This window comes from Hemicordylus capensis, chromosome 4 (genome assembly GCF_027244095.1).
Source record: "Hemicordylus capensis ecotype Gifberg chromosome 4, rHemCap1.1.pri, whole genome shotgun sequence".
Classification (NCBI taxonomy): Eukaryota; Metazoa; Chordata; class Lepidosauria; order Squamata; family Cordylidae; genus Hemicordylus; species Hemicordylus capensis.
In genome coordinates this window covers 225,565,901-225,582,396 of record NC_069660.1, presented here as the reverse complement: position 1 = coordinate 225,582,396, position 16,496 = coordinate 225,565,901, and the positions used below count along the sequence as shown (strand labels likewise).

Genomic DNA, 16,496 nt, shown 5'->3' with positions numbered 1-16,496 from the left:
GTGAGGGCATATCCTATCTCCTACTGTTGCTCCCCTGCAACCAGGGCTGTCCTTAGAGAGCCCTGGTGGGGTGTGGGGCCTGGGGCAAATCAGCCAGTGCAGGGCCCCCTTCCAGTTAATTCTAATGGGGGTTAAAAGACTGACCAGGGCGGTCACCCTGCTTGCCATGCCCTAAGGATAGCCCTGCATGCAACTGGTATTGAGAGGCATCCTGATTCTGAGGCTGGAGGTGGCCTATAGTCACCAGATTAGTAGCCATTGAGAGACCTGTCTTCCATGAATTTGTCTAAGCCCTTTTTAAAGCCATCCAAGCTAGTGGCCATCACTACATCATGTGGCAGAGAATTCTATGGATTAATTATGGGCTGTGTGAAAAATACTTCCTTTTGTCAGTCCTAAATTTCCTGGCCTTCAGTTTCATGGAGTTTATTCTATACAGATCTACAAACATGAGTTTTTAGGTGTTGGTACCACATATATTTTAAGGTTAAGATGTTTGAGCATTATAAATCAATTACATTTTCTTTAATGGACCATGACGCCCACCACAGAATATTCATTTCACAGTAGTGTCTGGCTTACATTGCTTGCTCATTGCTATGAAGGGACTACTTTGTCATTATACAAGATTACCTATTTTTTTTCATTCGACAAACATAGATTGTGATGGGTGTAAGTTATGGGGAGATTGTCCATCCAAAGCCTAGCAAAGTATTCTGGATACATAGGAACATAGGAAGCTGCTTTATATGAGTCAGCCCATTGGTCCATTTAGCTTAGTAGTATTAAGTTGTAAAGGCTTGTATAGAAAACATAAAGACACAAACTGGGGACTTGTATACTATTTTATAGAGTCAATATTGAATGAAGGCATGCTCTATGATTTTATTTTGGCTTGGTGGTTTCCGTCCCTTGGCCCTTCTTAAAGAAAACTATATTCTAAAACTGACATCATTTGGCTGGAGCTTAGGGGACCTCTTTAGCTAAAGCTAAGAGTCTTAATTTCATACACACACACACACACACCTACCTATGAAGATTTTATTTTTAAAAGTATCAATCATTGAAAGCTCAAACCACTCCTTTTCTCTCTGATGATTTACAAAGAAAGAAATACATCTTGATGTGTCAAGAAAAGCAATTGCCCATACCTTCAAAAGATGATGTCAATGGTGAAACTGTTAGATGAATTCTGTTGTGTTATTGACATCTTAATGTCACAGATTCAGCTGGTATGAGATCAGTAAAGCAAACAGCTGAGTTCAGGTTAATCCCTTTGAACCTCATGGCTCAGCCAAACCCCTCAGACTGACATTCTAACTTCCAGCTTAATCTCCCCCCCCACACACCCTGTAGTTTTACAGTAAGCAAAGGGACAAGAACAATAAAAGTAATGCAAAATAAAAACAGCCATTTTAATGACAAGTTGAGCATAGCTTGTACAAGCATTTCTGCTCAGGGAATGTAAGTTATGGCAACTAGGCTTCTCTGAAGACTTTTGTATAAATATGCATACATTGCAGGGAGATCCTACTTTATTTGGAGGTTTAAGGCTACTTCCAGGGGCGTAGCAAGGTTGGAGTGGGCCCAGAGACAAGATTTTAAAATGGGCCCCGCCTTCACTGAAGCTCAGCTCATGAAGTAAACGAATCTTAAATGAGGCTGAATAGTGGTTAAAAAAAGCAAAGTTTATACACACACACACCCCTATTTCCACAATAGAACATCATCCTAAATTGTTTTTTTTAAGGTTTTGTAAATTGTGGATGATGCAAGTCATTTAATGGTACTAGTGAAAGACGTGCTGTCCTGGTAGCTCCAGGTCTTAACACTCACATCAATTTCGGAGGATGAATGCAACTGAAGGAAGCCTGGGCAGGTGTGCAGCTGGGGGAGTCAGTCATGTGACTTGCCTCTGGGGGGGGGCCCCAAGGCAGTGGGCCTCCAGACAACTATCTCCCCTTGCCCTGTTGTTATGCCCCTGGCTACTTTGTGCATTATTTCCCCCCACAGATGTCATTTTCATGTGGGAAAATAGGGCATACCATTAGATGTGCTGGGTGCTAATTTGACTTCCCACACAAGTGCACATGGCAAAATGGACATAGGCACATTCATCATACAAGGCAGTGCAAGCACAGAATACATGGTTTTTCCTACATGGAAGTAAGAGAGAGAAGGGCATATTAATGAATATATTAGTGAGTAGTGTAGCCAGCCCACGATTGCTAGCAGCCATGAACTCCCAGCATAGTTCCTCATGACACTTACCAATATTGCAGGATCAGTGGCTAACATACAGAACAAGGATTCCGCCTAACAGAACTTCCCAGCTAACTGCATTGGTGCAGCAGGGAAGCAATTTTTGACACCCTTTGCTTCCCCAGGAAGCTCTCTGTGCCACCCAAACATATGTCCCCAAGACTATGCAACCCTCAGAGGCATATTTTTCAAGTGGCACAAAGGACTTCCTTGGAGAGGGGAGGACATCAAAAAATTTCCCCTTCTGCACTACACTGGTGCAGTTAGTTTGCAATTCTGTTACTCTCAATGCACCAGTACATCTTTGCTCTGTATGTCAGCCTGATGATCCAGAAGTTCCATATATTTCTGAACTCTCCAAAAAGAAAAGTCCATGCCTCAGACAGCATAGCTCAAAATGTATCTTCTGGGGTAGATTAAAAGCTCCACTTCTCCTTCCTACAATAGCCACAGGTGCATGCACTTTATGTATCTGGCTATTTATTTAAGTGGGTAACCAAAATGTTTAACTAATTTCTAAAGTATACTGAAAAGTATTTTTTTAAATCACTAAAAAAGCTTTGTTCCTTCCTGGCCTCGAAATAATAGCTGGGATTAAAATGTTTTACATCATTTCCCAAAGATACTCAAGGCCAGTTCATGTGTTACCACAGGAACCTGGAGCTGCTTCCCCTTGACTTTTTTCCATACTCTTCACTCTGCAATATATGGATAAAGGAACCTATGAGAATGCAATTCATACCTGCCAAAATGTCCCATTCCCATTCTGGTGAATGGGAAAATAGGGATATGTTGGCAGGTGTGCTTATGTGGTGCCTTCCATGCCAGGGTGAAAGGAATTGAAGGAGTTTGGTTAAGGCTTTGTTGGTAGTAATTGTTAATATTGTACTGTCACTTTAAAAAGAAAGCCTAGTGGAACCCTAGAAAAGGGGAGGGAGAAATCCAGAATAGTTCTAGTGTTGGCCTAGTCAAAGAGCAGCAAGCTTGTAAAAGTATCTGCTGAGCTGTGAAGAAATAAAGGTTTGACCCCCGCCCCCACCACAATCTCCTTGCATTGTGGTATAACATTTTGGCGAGCTAGGCAGGAGGGTGAATTTAACAGACTTCACCCCCAACAGATGCACTTATCCAGTTCGGGAGGAACAAGTACAAGAGGGAATTTCTGAAGACCATAATGCAGTAAATGGGGCCTTGTTAAGAACGGCACTGGCAAGAGGCATTATGGCTAGTAATGATTTAGAAAGCCTGCTTATGGAGGTGGAAGGACTTTTGTAAACTGCAGGAGGAGCAGTTAAAAGAAGTGTATGACTCCTTGAACATTTCTGGGCCAAACAGTTCTAAGATTGCAAGCAAGAGCCATTTTGCTTTACTCAGATATGTAGTGCAGCATTTGAATAGTGCTGAAAAAAGAGAATTGGAAGATGAGGGCCTATCCACATTGAAGGTGAAGAATCAGATTGAGGAGTTCAACTAAAGTCTGAACTTTAGTCTGCAACTAAAGAGAAGGAACTACAGAAACAATATCGAGAAAGCAAAACTATTAGAATATATCAGCTCCAGGGGGGGAAATGAAGGAGATAGACATGAAACTCTTAGAGGAGAGAAAATCACTTGTGGGAGTGGAACCAAAACAGAGGAAAGATGTTAAGATAACGACAGATAGGTAACCCTCTGCAAAAGGACAGACTGGATTTTACCAGCTTGGCCTATCAGATTGAAGCTAGAATCCAAAAGGATTACAGTGAGAAAGGGGGGAAAAAGAAGCCGTCATTAAGGCTATTTCCCTGCAAACAACCTCAGAAGCTATCTGGAAGGAGATCTCGGCCTAGCAAAACTGAGACACATTATGAGATCCTACCACAAGGAAAAAGATACAACAGAGTTGTATTTTTCCTTGTCAAAAGCAGTGTAATAGCCCCAAGAGACACCCCAGGATTTCCTAGTCAGACTAATGGTTTTGAGACCAAAAAAATTCTGTTTGCCTCACAGGAAGCAGACTCTGGCTTAAAGTATGACCCTGCCCTTGTACAAAATATGTTACTCCACTCCTTCCTGACAGAACTTAAGAGTATTAATGTCTGGATCTTGATGCAACCTCATTTAAAGGATAGCCAGATCACTGATGAACTTTTATTTGAAAACCTGAACATGGTTGTCAGTAAGGAATGAGAAAATAACCAGAAATGGGGAACCAGGACCCCGGCTAAGACTAGGAAAACTCTAACTGTACCACACCTGCTTCTAGAACCTGAGCCTGAGGGGAGTGCAGTATTAATACTACCCAAGCGAAAGAGCAATTCCTTGCTGAATGAGATGAAGGAACTGAAAGCCAGCCTTGAAGAAATTAAAGAGATTAAAACTGAAGTCAACCTTTTAAAGCAAGCTGTTCAGAGTGCCAACCAACATGCAAACTATAGGAATATAAGAGACACTGATAGCCAGTATCAAAGGAGAGGTTGCAGAACCTGCCAACAGACTGGACAACGGAACACATGCAATCATTTTTTTCCATGTGGAAATGAGGATCACTACTAGTCAGGATATCATGCCAAGAGGTTACCTCAGAAAAAAAATACTCAGGCAGAAAATGGCAGAAGATTATTCCAAAGGGACCGGAAGTGAGCACTCAGACAGGACAGTCCCAGAGTCAAAACAAGCACATGGCCAGGATCCTGCCTGTACAACTGGATGTGACAGGAGCTACTTATGCCTGCCATCTCACCCCTAAGCAGAAAGCCAGAATGGTCCACTTGATGGGAAAGAAATGTATTATTTGGTGCTTCCTCAAGCAAGTCAAAACCCCAGATTTATGGTGTACAGGGGCACGTGTCCATGTTGTCTAGCCAGTAGGGGTGTACATGGAACTGGCTGGTTTGAGTTTGAGTTTGACCAGCCATGCAGAGGCCCATTACACAGGTGTGGCATTCTCCAAAATGGCCACCACACCAGGGGAAGGGCCCAAAAATGGGCTGAAGGATGGCTGATTTTGCAACTAAGGGAGGCGTGGGGGTGGGGGAACCTCCATGCGGAACCCCCCCACCTCGGATAACTCCCTCAGAGGGGGTAAGTTTGGAAAAGAAGTTAAAATTATTTTTTAAAACCGCAAACCCCCTGAACTGGCCAGGGGGGTTCAGTCTGTTTTGACCCTAAACAGTCGATCCGAACCAGTTCAACGTCAAACCTGTTTACACATTGAGCAAAGGATAATCTTCCAGGAATTCCCCTGAGGAAGCTTAGAGAACTACTAGAAACCTCATTAGAGGCAACAATTCTAATCAATTATTTGGCCTTAAGGTAGGGGAAAGGGATGTATGGATTCCTAAAGAAAAGATAATATATGTGAAGTGTTGGGCCCATGTACAGCCTCACCAGGAAAGCCTGACTACTATATTTGAACCAGACCCAACTGCATTGTGGCCTGAGGACCTGTACCTTGAAGAAACAGTGGTCTGGATACCAAGAAGAGCACCCTGCCAAGTAAATATCCCAATTAGTAATACCACAAAACATGATATTAAGAGGAAAAACCCTACTGGGAAGTCTCCACCAAATCAAGTCTGAAACTCCAGTGGATATTCAGGGACTGAAAATATTTCAAGTAATGAAAGTCAATAACAACAGGCCTACACATTCTGAATCCCATCAGATGAAGGGAGAAGAGGAACCAGTTGTTTGAACAAGCTGTGGATCTAAGTCACCTCTCAAACCTACAGAGGGAAGTCACTCAAAAGATGCTGAAAGAAGAATCAGGAACATTTTCCAGCGATGAGGGAGACCTGGGACAGATTCCCACACTGCCAATACATATCAACCTGCATGACCAACAACCGGTTCAGAAAACATACTTCTCAATCCTGCACCCATTATATAAAGAAGTAAAGGAATATCTGCAAGACTTCCTTGGCAAAGAATACAATACAAAGTCAAACTCATCTCCAGTGCTCTGTGTTTGGAAGAAAGATGGGAGCCTCCATCTCTGCATGGACTATTTGGAACTGAACAGGAAGACAATATCAGATAGGCAGCACATTCCCCGAATTCAGGATGTGCTTAATGGATTAGGGGGCAAAACCTGGTTCTCTGTTTTGGACCAAGGAAACAAGCCACAGATAGCCATGGAGAGGGCACTATATCTTGGGTGATGGCTGTGACCTGCAGTCCTGTGGTTGTGAACAGGTTTGAGGAAGACGTGGACTGTACGCTGCATCCCATCTAGCTGGAAGAACCCTGAGCAGTCCAAAAAATAGATTCCTGACATTTCTTACATCCTACTGCAGGAGGCTTTGGGGCACAAGCTCACCAACTCTGCCCAGACTAAGGGAAGTCTTGTTTTATTGTAGGAATGGCACTGATTGTAAGTGAATGCTGAGGGCTTATTATATCCCTCAAGTCAAAGTCAAGGAATCAACTTGTGTTACCACAAAAAATATGAGACCCAAGTATATTATGAACTTCATGAGGAAATGGGACATCTTGGTTGTAAACTGGTCTTTGCCTTGGTTAGGGAACAGTTCTATTGGCCACAAATGAGGAAAGCAATTGAACACTATATTATTAATATTAGCAGTTGTGTCAAACAAAAGAAATCTCATTACTCTGATAAAGCCCCCGTAATGAATATTGTTACTTCAGAGCCTTTTGACTTAGTATCTATTGATTTCTTGCATTTAGAGAATATGAATATATCTTAGTTCTGATGTATCATTTACAAGATTTGTGCAGGCATATCCTACTATCAATTAGTCTGGGAGGACATTAGCGGACAAAATCTTCCATGATTTTATTCCGAGATTTGGTTTTTCCCAAATGATTACATCATGATCAAGGTACAGAATGTGAAAACCATCTTTTCAAAAGACATCACATTATTGCAACATCAGCTCCTCCCACACTACACCGTATCATCCTGAAGGTAATGGTCAAGTAGAGAGAATGAATGTACACTGTGTGTGAAAGGAATTGAAATGTAATTCAGGTTGGTTAAGGCTTTGTTGGTATTAATAGTTACTATGGTAAAAGTAAGGTAAAGTGTGCCGTCAAGTTGATTTCGACTCCTGGCGCCCACAGAGCCCTCTGGTTTTCTTTGGTAGGGGTTTACCATTGCCTCCTTTCACGCAGTATGAGATGATGCCTTTCAGCATCTTCCTATATTGCTGCTGCCCGATATAGTTCAGCGGGGATTTGCACCAGCAACCTTCTGCTTGTTAGTCAAGCATTTCCCCACTGCGCCACTGAAGGTGATGGGTTACTATGGTATTAATTGTTAATATGGTACTATCACTTTAAAAAGGAAAGCATGGTGGAACTCTGGGGAAAGGGTGCCAGAATAGTTCTACTGTTGGCCCAGACAGAGAGCAACAAGTTTGTAAAAGTATCTGCTGAACTATGAAGCAATAAAGGTTTGAATCCCACCCCCAAATCTCTTTGCATTGCGGTGTAACACCAGCATCAGGCTCCCTGGGGACTGAGTTTGTTCATGTAGAAAGGAAGCACATCATTGGTCCCAGCCACATCATTCTTTTAGCTGTAAGTTATTTCAATAGTATGTGAAGGAGCCAGGGAAGTGGTTCCTTTGCCACAATAGTAATGTACTATTTTAACCTACGCAGAGCATCTGTGCCACTAGTACTTTATTGCTCTCTTAGCCTATCCCTTTTTTCTTTCTCTCTTCCCCTCCCTTTTTAGCCTACTTTCCAGTAGGCTTGTGTTATGAGATCACCCGGCATTCTGTGTCTGTGTCTGTGTGTCTGTGTCCATCCGTGTGCCCCCCCCCCAACTTTGCAACGCCTGGACCAATATGAACCAAATCGGGTACAGTTGTAGGGACACATAGGGACACCTCAATGGCATAGCTTGTGATGATGTCATCCACACTGATTTAAGATGGTGGATGCGTAAATTTTTGAGGCGCAAGTGGGCTAACTTGTGAATCACTTAACCGATTTGAACCAAATTTGCTACAGCTGTAGGGACACATAAGGATGCCCTAATGGCATGCTATGTGATGATGTCATCCACCCTGATCCGAGATGGTGGACATATGAACTCTTGAAGCACAAGTGCACTATCTTGGGGATTGTGTAGCTGATTTGAATCAAATTTGGTACAGTTGTAGTGAGTGACACACAGGGACACCTCAATAGTGTAGTTTGTGATTATGTCGTCCACTCCAGTCCAAGATGGCGAACGCATGAACATTTGAGGTGCAAGAGATCTAACTTGTGGACCTCAATTTGAACCACATTTAGTCCAGTTGTAGAGACAGTGAAAGGAAAGTAGGCTGATTAGTTCCTACTAGAACCACTTGTTTCTCTTTCTCTCTCCTCCACTCGTTCTTCCTCTTTTTCTCTCTCTCCTTCTATCTCTCTTCCCCTCCCTTGTTTATTCCTTTCCATATACTCTCTCTTTCCCCCTCTTTCTTCTTTTATTTCACTCTTTCCCTCCCTTCTTTTTATTTCTGGTTCTATCCTTCCTTCTTCCATATTTTCTCTTTCTTTTTCTCTTTCTCTCCTTTGTTGGTTGTCTCGCAAGCCCCTGCTCACAGGAGTTGGCTGCTCTCCTTTGCCAGCAAGGAAAGGAAGGGTGCTTCAAGGAGCGCTGTCATTGCAAAGGTCCCACTCTGAGTGCACAGGGGCTTGTGTCAATGTGTAGCATGTTAGACTGGGACCTGGAGAGGGTTGCATTACCATCCCATGTGTAGCTGTCTCAAGCACCAATTCCTGTTCCCTCTTGGGTAACCTCTCCTCCACCCATGCTGTGTTTTTGTTGGGATCTCTCTCAGATGCCCTTATCCTATGTGTGTGGGGGAGACACATACAGAAGGGAGACTGTTAGTGTGGTGATAGTCTCGCACTCAGGTGCTTCCCCTGTAATCCCCACTCCCTTGAGTGTGGGGGGAGGGCCATGTGTTTTACATTTGGGGCTTCACTGCTGCCCCCTGCAAGTATGAGGGGCGTCGCACTGCTCGCTCGCTCTCGTGTGTGTGTGTTATTAAGTTGCTCTACTCTCCCTAAAAAGGGGGGATCACATGGTTCTGCTTGAGGGAATATCTCTCTCACACCCACACACATACACATTTCATTGCCATGCCCCTACCACAGCCCCTGCTGTATTGCTCTGCATCCTTAATTTATGTAAGCACAGCAACAGCAGCTCCAGCTCCTCCTGCTGACAGGCATGATGCTGGCGACCATAGCCAACAGGACGCAGAGCAGTGGAGCTGTGCTGGGCTTTCTCTACTTTGTAGCCCTGGCTCCCACAGCAGTTGCAAAGGGGGCTCACAGGCATTTGTTGTGGCTGTTCTATTCCTGGGAGAGTTGCTCCACTTTGGCTTGCCACGGGTGAGCCAATCTTTTAAGAAAGGCTTATGATAATGCCCACATGGGCTCCGTCTTTTTTCCTCCCTTCCCTTCAAGTTGCCACATGGTGGTGGGGGGTCAGGGTTGCCACCCCTTCCTCTCAGAGCCAGTGCACCTCTCGCCTCAGTCAGCAGAAGGGAGAGAAGCACGTCCCACTTACCGCTTGGGGGTGAGGGAAGACCACCTCTTCCCCTCAGAGCCAGCGTGCAAAGAGGCAGCATGTGAGACAGGAGGTTGAGAGAAGGTAGTGAGACAAAAGGCTCTCCTTGGCGGGTCACGTTTTCATTGGTTGCAACTGCAGCGGGGGCAGTTTTCATTGGTTGTGGCTGGGTTGTAGTGGGGCGGGGCTTGCCACATACCATTTGCCATGGACTACATTATCATTTATCATTGCCATGGACTACATTATCATTAGCCAGCGTGGTGTAGTGGTTAGAGTCCTGGACTAGGACTGGGGAGACCCGAGTTCAAATCCCCATTCAGCCATGAGACTTGCTGGGTGACTCTGGCCCAGTCACTTCTCTCTCAGCCTAACCTACTTCACAGGGTTGTTGTGAAAGAGAAACTTAAGTATGTAATACACCACTCTGGGCTCCTTGGAGGAAGAGCGGGATATAAAATGTAATAATAATAATAATTTTAATATATAGATGGCTCAATTCTCTAGCTCATGATTTGTCAGATTTGAGGATGGAGGGAGTTTCAAAGCTGGGTGGTGGCCACCAGCAAAACACTGAAAACAAAACCACACCATCAGAATAATCACATGGTTCGGCAAGGTGATTGAGTGAGTGGTGGCCTCTCAGCTCCAGGCAGCTGTTGATGCAGTTTATCTAGACCCATTTCAAACTGGCTTACATATGGGCTATGGGGTTGAGACTTCCTTGGTTGGCCTGATGGATGATATCCAACTGGCTATTGACAGAGGGAGTGTGACTCTGATCCTTTTGGATCTCTCTGCAGCTTTCGATACCATTGACCATGGTATCCTTCTGGACCACCTGAGGGAGGTGGGATTGGGTGGCACTGTTTTACAGTGGTTCTGCTCCTGCCTCTCTGGTAGATTCCAGATGGTGTTGCTTGGAGACTGTTGTTCTGCAAAGTGAGAACTAAAGTGTGGCATTCCACAAGGCTCCATACTGTCTCCAATGCTTCTTAACATCTACATGAAGCCATCAGGAGGTTTGGTGCAGGGTGTTATCAATATGCTGATGACACCCAGATCTACTTCTCCATGTCGACCTCATCAGGAAACTGCATATCTTCCCTAAATGCCTGTCTGGAGGAGGTCTGGACCTGAGAGGTGATTTAGATCTGCCTGTTCTGGATGGGGTTATACTCCCCCTGAAAGATCAGGTACAAAGCTTGGGAGTGCTCCTAGACCCAAAGCTCTCCCAGGTTTCTCAGGTTGAGGCAGTGGCCAGGAGCGCTTTTTATCAGCTTCGTCTGATACATCAGCTGCATCCATTTCTAGAGGTAAATGACCTTAAAACAGTGGTACATATGCTGGTAACCTCCAGGCTTGACTACTGCAATGCACTCTACATGGAGCTGCCTTTGTACGTAGTCTGGAAATTACAATTGCTACACAATGTGGCAGTCAGACTGGTCTCTGGGACAACACTAAGGGACCATATAACACTGGTTTTGAAAGAATTGCACAGGCTGCCAATATGTTTCCAAATGAAATACAAAGTGTTGGTTATTACCTATAAAGCCCTTAATGGCTTGGGTCCAGGCTATTTAAGAGAGTGCCTCCTTTGTCATAAACCTTGCCGCCTGTTACGATCTTCTGGAGAGGTCCAGTTACGGTCGCCACCAGCTCGTTTGGTGACAACCCAGGACTGGGCTTTCTCTGTGGCTGCCCCAGGGCTTGGGAATATGCTCCCTGCTGAAATAAGAGCATCTGCTTCTCTGTTTGTTTTCAGGAAGACCCTCAAGACTTTCCTGTTCTCGCAAGCTTTTAATTAGAATTAATTTTAATAATTTGTTGTAATAACTGTTTTATACTATTTTTTTTATCGTGTCTTGTGTATTTTAATCTATGTTGACTTTTAAGTATTATTTAAAAATTTTTACACCGCCTAGAGATGTACATATCAGGCAGTATTAAAATATGTTAAGTATATAAATAAATAAATAAATATGGTGGTGGTCAGTTGGGCCTGTAATACTTTGTACTATTCTGCACTTAGAAAATGAGTACAAGTTGCCTTGGAAGTTGAACCAGGGACTCATGCAGTAGAGCCCAGGTGCCTTACTTCCTGCACCACCCGAGTGGCTCACAGGCTGAAGGAATTACTAGCCTGATCTTACTTGTGCTGCAGTGCCTCCCTAATGCTGGCCAGAGATGGTACTGCTGCTTATCAGTCCAGTTAAACCAAGTGACCTGAGGAACCCGCGGGGGGCTGGCAACTTACCTTGCTGCGGCATAGCAACACAGACTGCCTCGCCTTGCCTTTCTGCCAACTTATTCTCAACCATAGCTCTGCTCTGTTTTGATCCTCTTTTGCTTGCTCTGAACCTGACCCTAGCCTGTCTTTCAACAGATACCATTGCATCATGACTTTCAATATAACTCATTTTGAACATAAATTGTACTGTTATGAAAGGGTTAATATAAAGGTTTAAGACCTACAAGTTCTCAAGGCAAGCAAGTATATAGATAGAGAAAACAATATTATCTAAATGTCAAGTTAACCTAAAAATACTTAAAAATCTAATAAATCACTTCTTATTAGTTTCAGCTGAAAATATAAAATTACTTTGGGCTTGATTTCAGTGTTATAAAAAAGCAAGGATGACTCAAATTAAATTATATGGCATAAGTTATTTTCATCACTGTTTTATCCAAAGGATCTGTTTCAGATCAGATACAATTCTCCAATGGCCACAACTGTATTGCCACTAGTTGATAATACATAACCTGTGTGAACCACCATTTTTACTAGCAATGTGATTCACTATGGACCTAGTATGTTATAATCCTTATATCAGAGGCCATTTCCGATTAACCGAAGGGTGCATGTTCTGCTGTTCTCTCTGCCAGCATCAACTGGTGAGTGACAGCAGGAGGGCAGTCAAGAAGAAGGCCTCTGGTGACTTGCACAAGCACCACCTAATCACACACATGTTGGCCATGCAGATGCATCACTTGCATCCAGGAAACTGAGCTCACCATGCACTTGTTCTCCTTTACTCCTGGTTCAGCTGGAAGTCCAGCCTCACACAACCACAGCAGCCACAGAACCAGGCTGCCCTGGTTCAGCCATAGAACCAGAAACTGTTGCTGGGCCAGAGGCAATCCTAGTTCTGATCCACCTTAAATCTCAATCTGCAATATGGGTCCTAGTTTGCCTTTTCTCTCCAGCAGGGGCGTAGGGAGTTTGTCTGAGGCTTGAGGATGAACTACTGCTGGCAGCTCCCCCGCCCCTTTCTATTTGTAGTTCCCCCAAGCCACACCCACTGCATCCTATGTCAGACACTGGGGGCATGGCCATTACTGGGGGCAGAGCCAGTCATGTGTTTCCCCAGTCAGTGTTTCATTGAATCACTAACTGGGAGCTCCGTTCCCTGCCTCCGTGCAGAGGTCAAGGGATAGTTGTCCCCCCTTGCTCCATTGTCCCCATGCCCCTGCTCTTCAGGATACCCAGATACAGATAAAAACAGGAAGACTCCTGCACCTTTAAACATTGTGTAGATGATATTTCAGCAGGTGCAGATTTTCATCCAGGGTGAAAAAAGTATACCTCCTGTAATTCCCTTAACTACATTATTATCGTCGTCGTCGTCAATGCTTTTCAACATTAAAAAAAGGGTTCTCAAAGTAGATTACATAGCAAACAGGAATGGAAAAAATGACTCCCTGTACAAAGAGGTTCACAATCTAAAAAGAAACACACCATCAGCAGCCACTGCAGACATGCTGTCCTGAGCTGAATGGGAACAATGCTCTTTTCTGCTAAATCAAGGCTACACAATTCCAATGCCCTGGTGGGCCGGAACCATCCACAACTTGGCATGCAGGGGCCAAGGTCAATTTTTAGCACATCATTGTATTACAATTAAAAACATTATTAGCTATTTGTGGTCGAATCTATTTCCCCTGTCAATGGACCCATGGTTTTAACCAAGGATAGTAGCCATAAAATAGCTCCTGTCCCTGCTCAATCAGTGTTGCAGCAGGATACCTAGAGGCCAGTAAAATAGTCCCTGTGGGCTGAATCCAGCCCCTGGGCCTGATGTTGTGCAGGCCTGAAGAATAGAGCTGCCACTTTGCCTGGTTAGCAGGAAGGCCTTGTAATCTTTTGAACCTGGTAGTACAGGCTGACATTCTGCACAGTATTGCATTGTGCACATCTAAAATAATGCTAGCTGTGTTGCAGGACTGAGCTGATGTGCTGCTACCTAGAGCTGTGCTATGACAGTTGTGTGACGCTACGTCCACAACTGTGATTGTGCGATTTTAAGTAGCAGGACACTAGCCCTGTTCTGCAACCACATATGTTGTTTTAGAAACATAGGAAGCTGCCATATACAGAGTCGGACCATAGGTCCATCTAGCTCATTATTGTCTACACAGACTGGCAATCGATTATCCAAGGTTGCAGGCAGGAATCTCTCTCAGCCTTATCTTGTAGATGCCAGAGAGGGAACTTGGGACCTTCTGCTCTTCCCAGAGCAGGTTCCATCCCCAAGGGGAATATCTTATAGTGCTCACACATCAAGTCTCCCATTCATATGGCAAGGCACACCCTGCTTAGCTAAGGGACAAGTCATGCTTGCTACCACAAGACCAGCTTTCCTCTGCACACATCAGTGTGGAAGGGTCTGTAACACCTGTTTCAGCAGGCACAATGTCACTGTCTCCTGGTTGGTTGGTTTAAAAAAAGAAAGAAAGAAAAATAAAATTGTGTGACTAACTCATCAGTTGGAAACACCTCAGATTTTGCATTTCTCTATAGAATAGAGTGAGGCCTTCCCCAGGCCAGGTTGTATGAAAATGGAAGTGGAATTGGAATAATTTGGACTTAACCAGAAATTACTAGAGGAGAAACTATCTAATATTATCAAATAATAGTACAAAACTTGAAGTCATCAAGTTTAACCACCTTTCCCTATCATAAGAAAGGATCATGATACAAACATGTTATCTTCCAGGGCAGTTATAACATCTTATGACATCATCATTTTGTTTGTTTGTTTATCATATATTTATACCACCTGATATATAAATCTCTAGGTGGTGTACAAATCCCAACATAAAAACCACAGGTTAAAATATATAAAATACGATAAAAACAGTATAAAACAAAATTATTAAAATTCTAATTAAAAGCTTGTGAGAACAGGGAAGTCTTGAGAGTCTTCCTAAAAACAAACATAGAAGGAGATGCTCTTACTTCAGCAGGGATAATATTCCAAAGCCCTGGGGTAGCCACAGAGAAAGCCCAGTCCTGAGTCACCACCAGACGAGCTCGCAACCGTAACCAGATCATTCCATTCTGTATCCCCAATGAAGGAAACATTCTTAGAACATGGCCATAATCCTGGAAGTAAAGTAAATCAGGACTGAAGATCTATCAAAGTAAATATATTTCAGCAAATTTGCTCCATATCATACAAAGAGCCAAGCTGGATTGCACCAAATAATCATCTAGTCCAATATCCTGCTTCTCGTGGTGGTCAGCTAGAGTCAGAAGATTTTAAATCCACCAGCAGGGTTCAAAGGAAAGATTCTAAGATGGTGCCATGTATCTGGACTAACTCTGTTTATACGAATCATCCCATACGAGAACCATAAAGCCAATTTTTATTCATTGGATCTGATCCATCAAAGCTTGTGGAACAGAGATTCTTGGAAGTTATATGTCAAGCATTTTCTTTTCGTTTATCAGTACTCAAGGGCTTTGCTTTAAAAGTGACATTTAAAAAGATATATTACTTTAGTAAATGAGTAAATGCATAAGATACAAACAGAGGAAATATTTGTCTTCCTGTTTAGTATACTGTTAAACTTTTAAAAAAAGAAATCTGGCCACCTGCAAAAGATTATCAGAAAGCTCCATGGGTTTACAGGAATGCATGTTGTTTGTGGTCCAAATGAAAGAAACCCTTCCCCTGTCACTTGGAATTCAGTTTCTATGAGCTGCTGAGGAAATGTCTGTATGGAAATTTCTGCAGCTTCCCTTCAGTACTTTAGCATCAAACCAGGCATTTTATATACGTTCCTTAAAAGTAAAGTATGATGTGGCAAACAGAAAAATGTCATACTATCATCTCTCAAATAAGAATGAGCTACTCCCTTTACTAGGAACAACTAAAATATCAACAAAGTAGAGAGCAAGCTTGCTTACCACTGATGTCCTAATAAAGGTAATACCTTACCATAGCTTTTGCATTTCTTTCGTAATGGACCAACACAGACCAAAACATATGATTTTTGCATAGCTTGTGAGGACTCTGTGATGTCTTTATTCCAGAAGTACCATCTTTTATTCACTCCGTTTTTACAGATAAATCAGATTCCATTGTTGACAAATCACTGCATTCCAGTGTTGTCTGTATTATTTCTCCATTGTTTCTCAGACCTGATTTGTGGCAACTTTTTTTTGATACAATGAAATTGCAGACCAATCTGTCCAATGCAGACAGGTAAAGTGTTACAGACAATTTCAATGGTTATTAGGCCTTTGATAAAAGCTTCTTTTGCAGGTTTAGCCTGTTCTATAGCTTCCTGTTGAGTGTGACTGGGGTTATATTGATACATAAGCCTCCTAAATGCCCCTAAATTTGAAGCCTCCTAAATGCCCCTAAATACTGATGCATAAGCCTCCTAAATGCCCCTTATCTGCCTTTTATTGTCAGTTTGTTTCC

The 16,496-nt window shown here is 43.2% G+C and overlaps 1 long non-coding RNA gene across 2 annotated transcripts in view; it reads left to right on the top strand.

Annotated features, from left to right (window-relative positions):
- The first annotated feature begins 3,232 nt into the window (after positions 1 to 3,232).
- The window catches only part of LOC128322253 (uncharacterized), an 87,244-nt gene continuing 73,980 nt past the window's right edge, over positions 3,233 to 16,496 (top strand). For both annotated transcript variants that reach the window (XR_008305627.1, XR_008305628.1), the window contains exon 1: positions 3,233 to 7,174. This is a non-coding gene — a long non-coding RNA (uncharacterized LOC128322253). The remainder of the gene's footprint in view (positions 7,175 to 16,496) is intronic.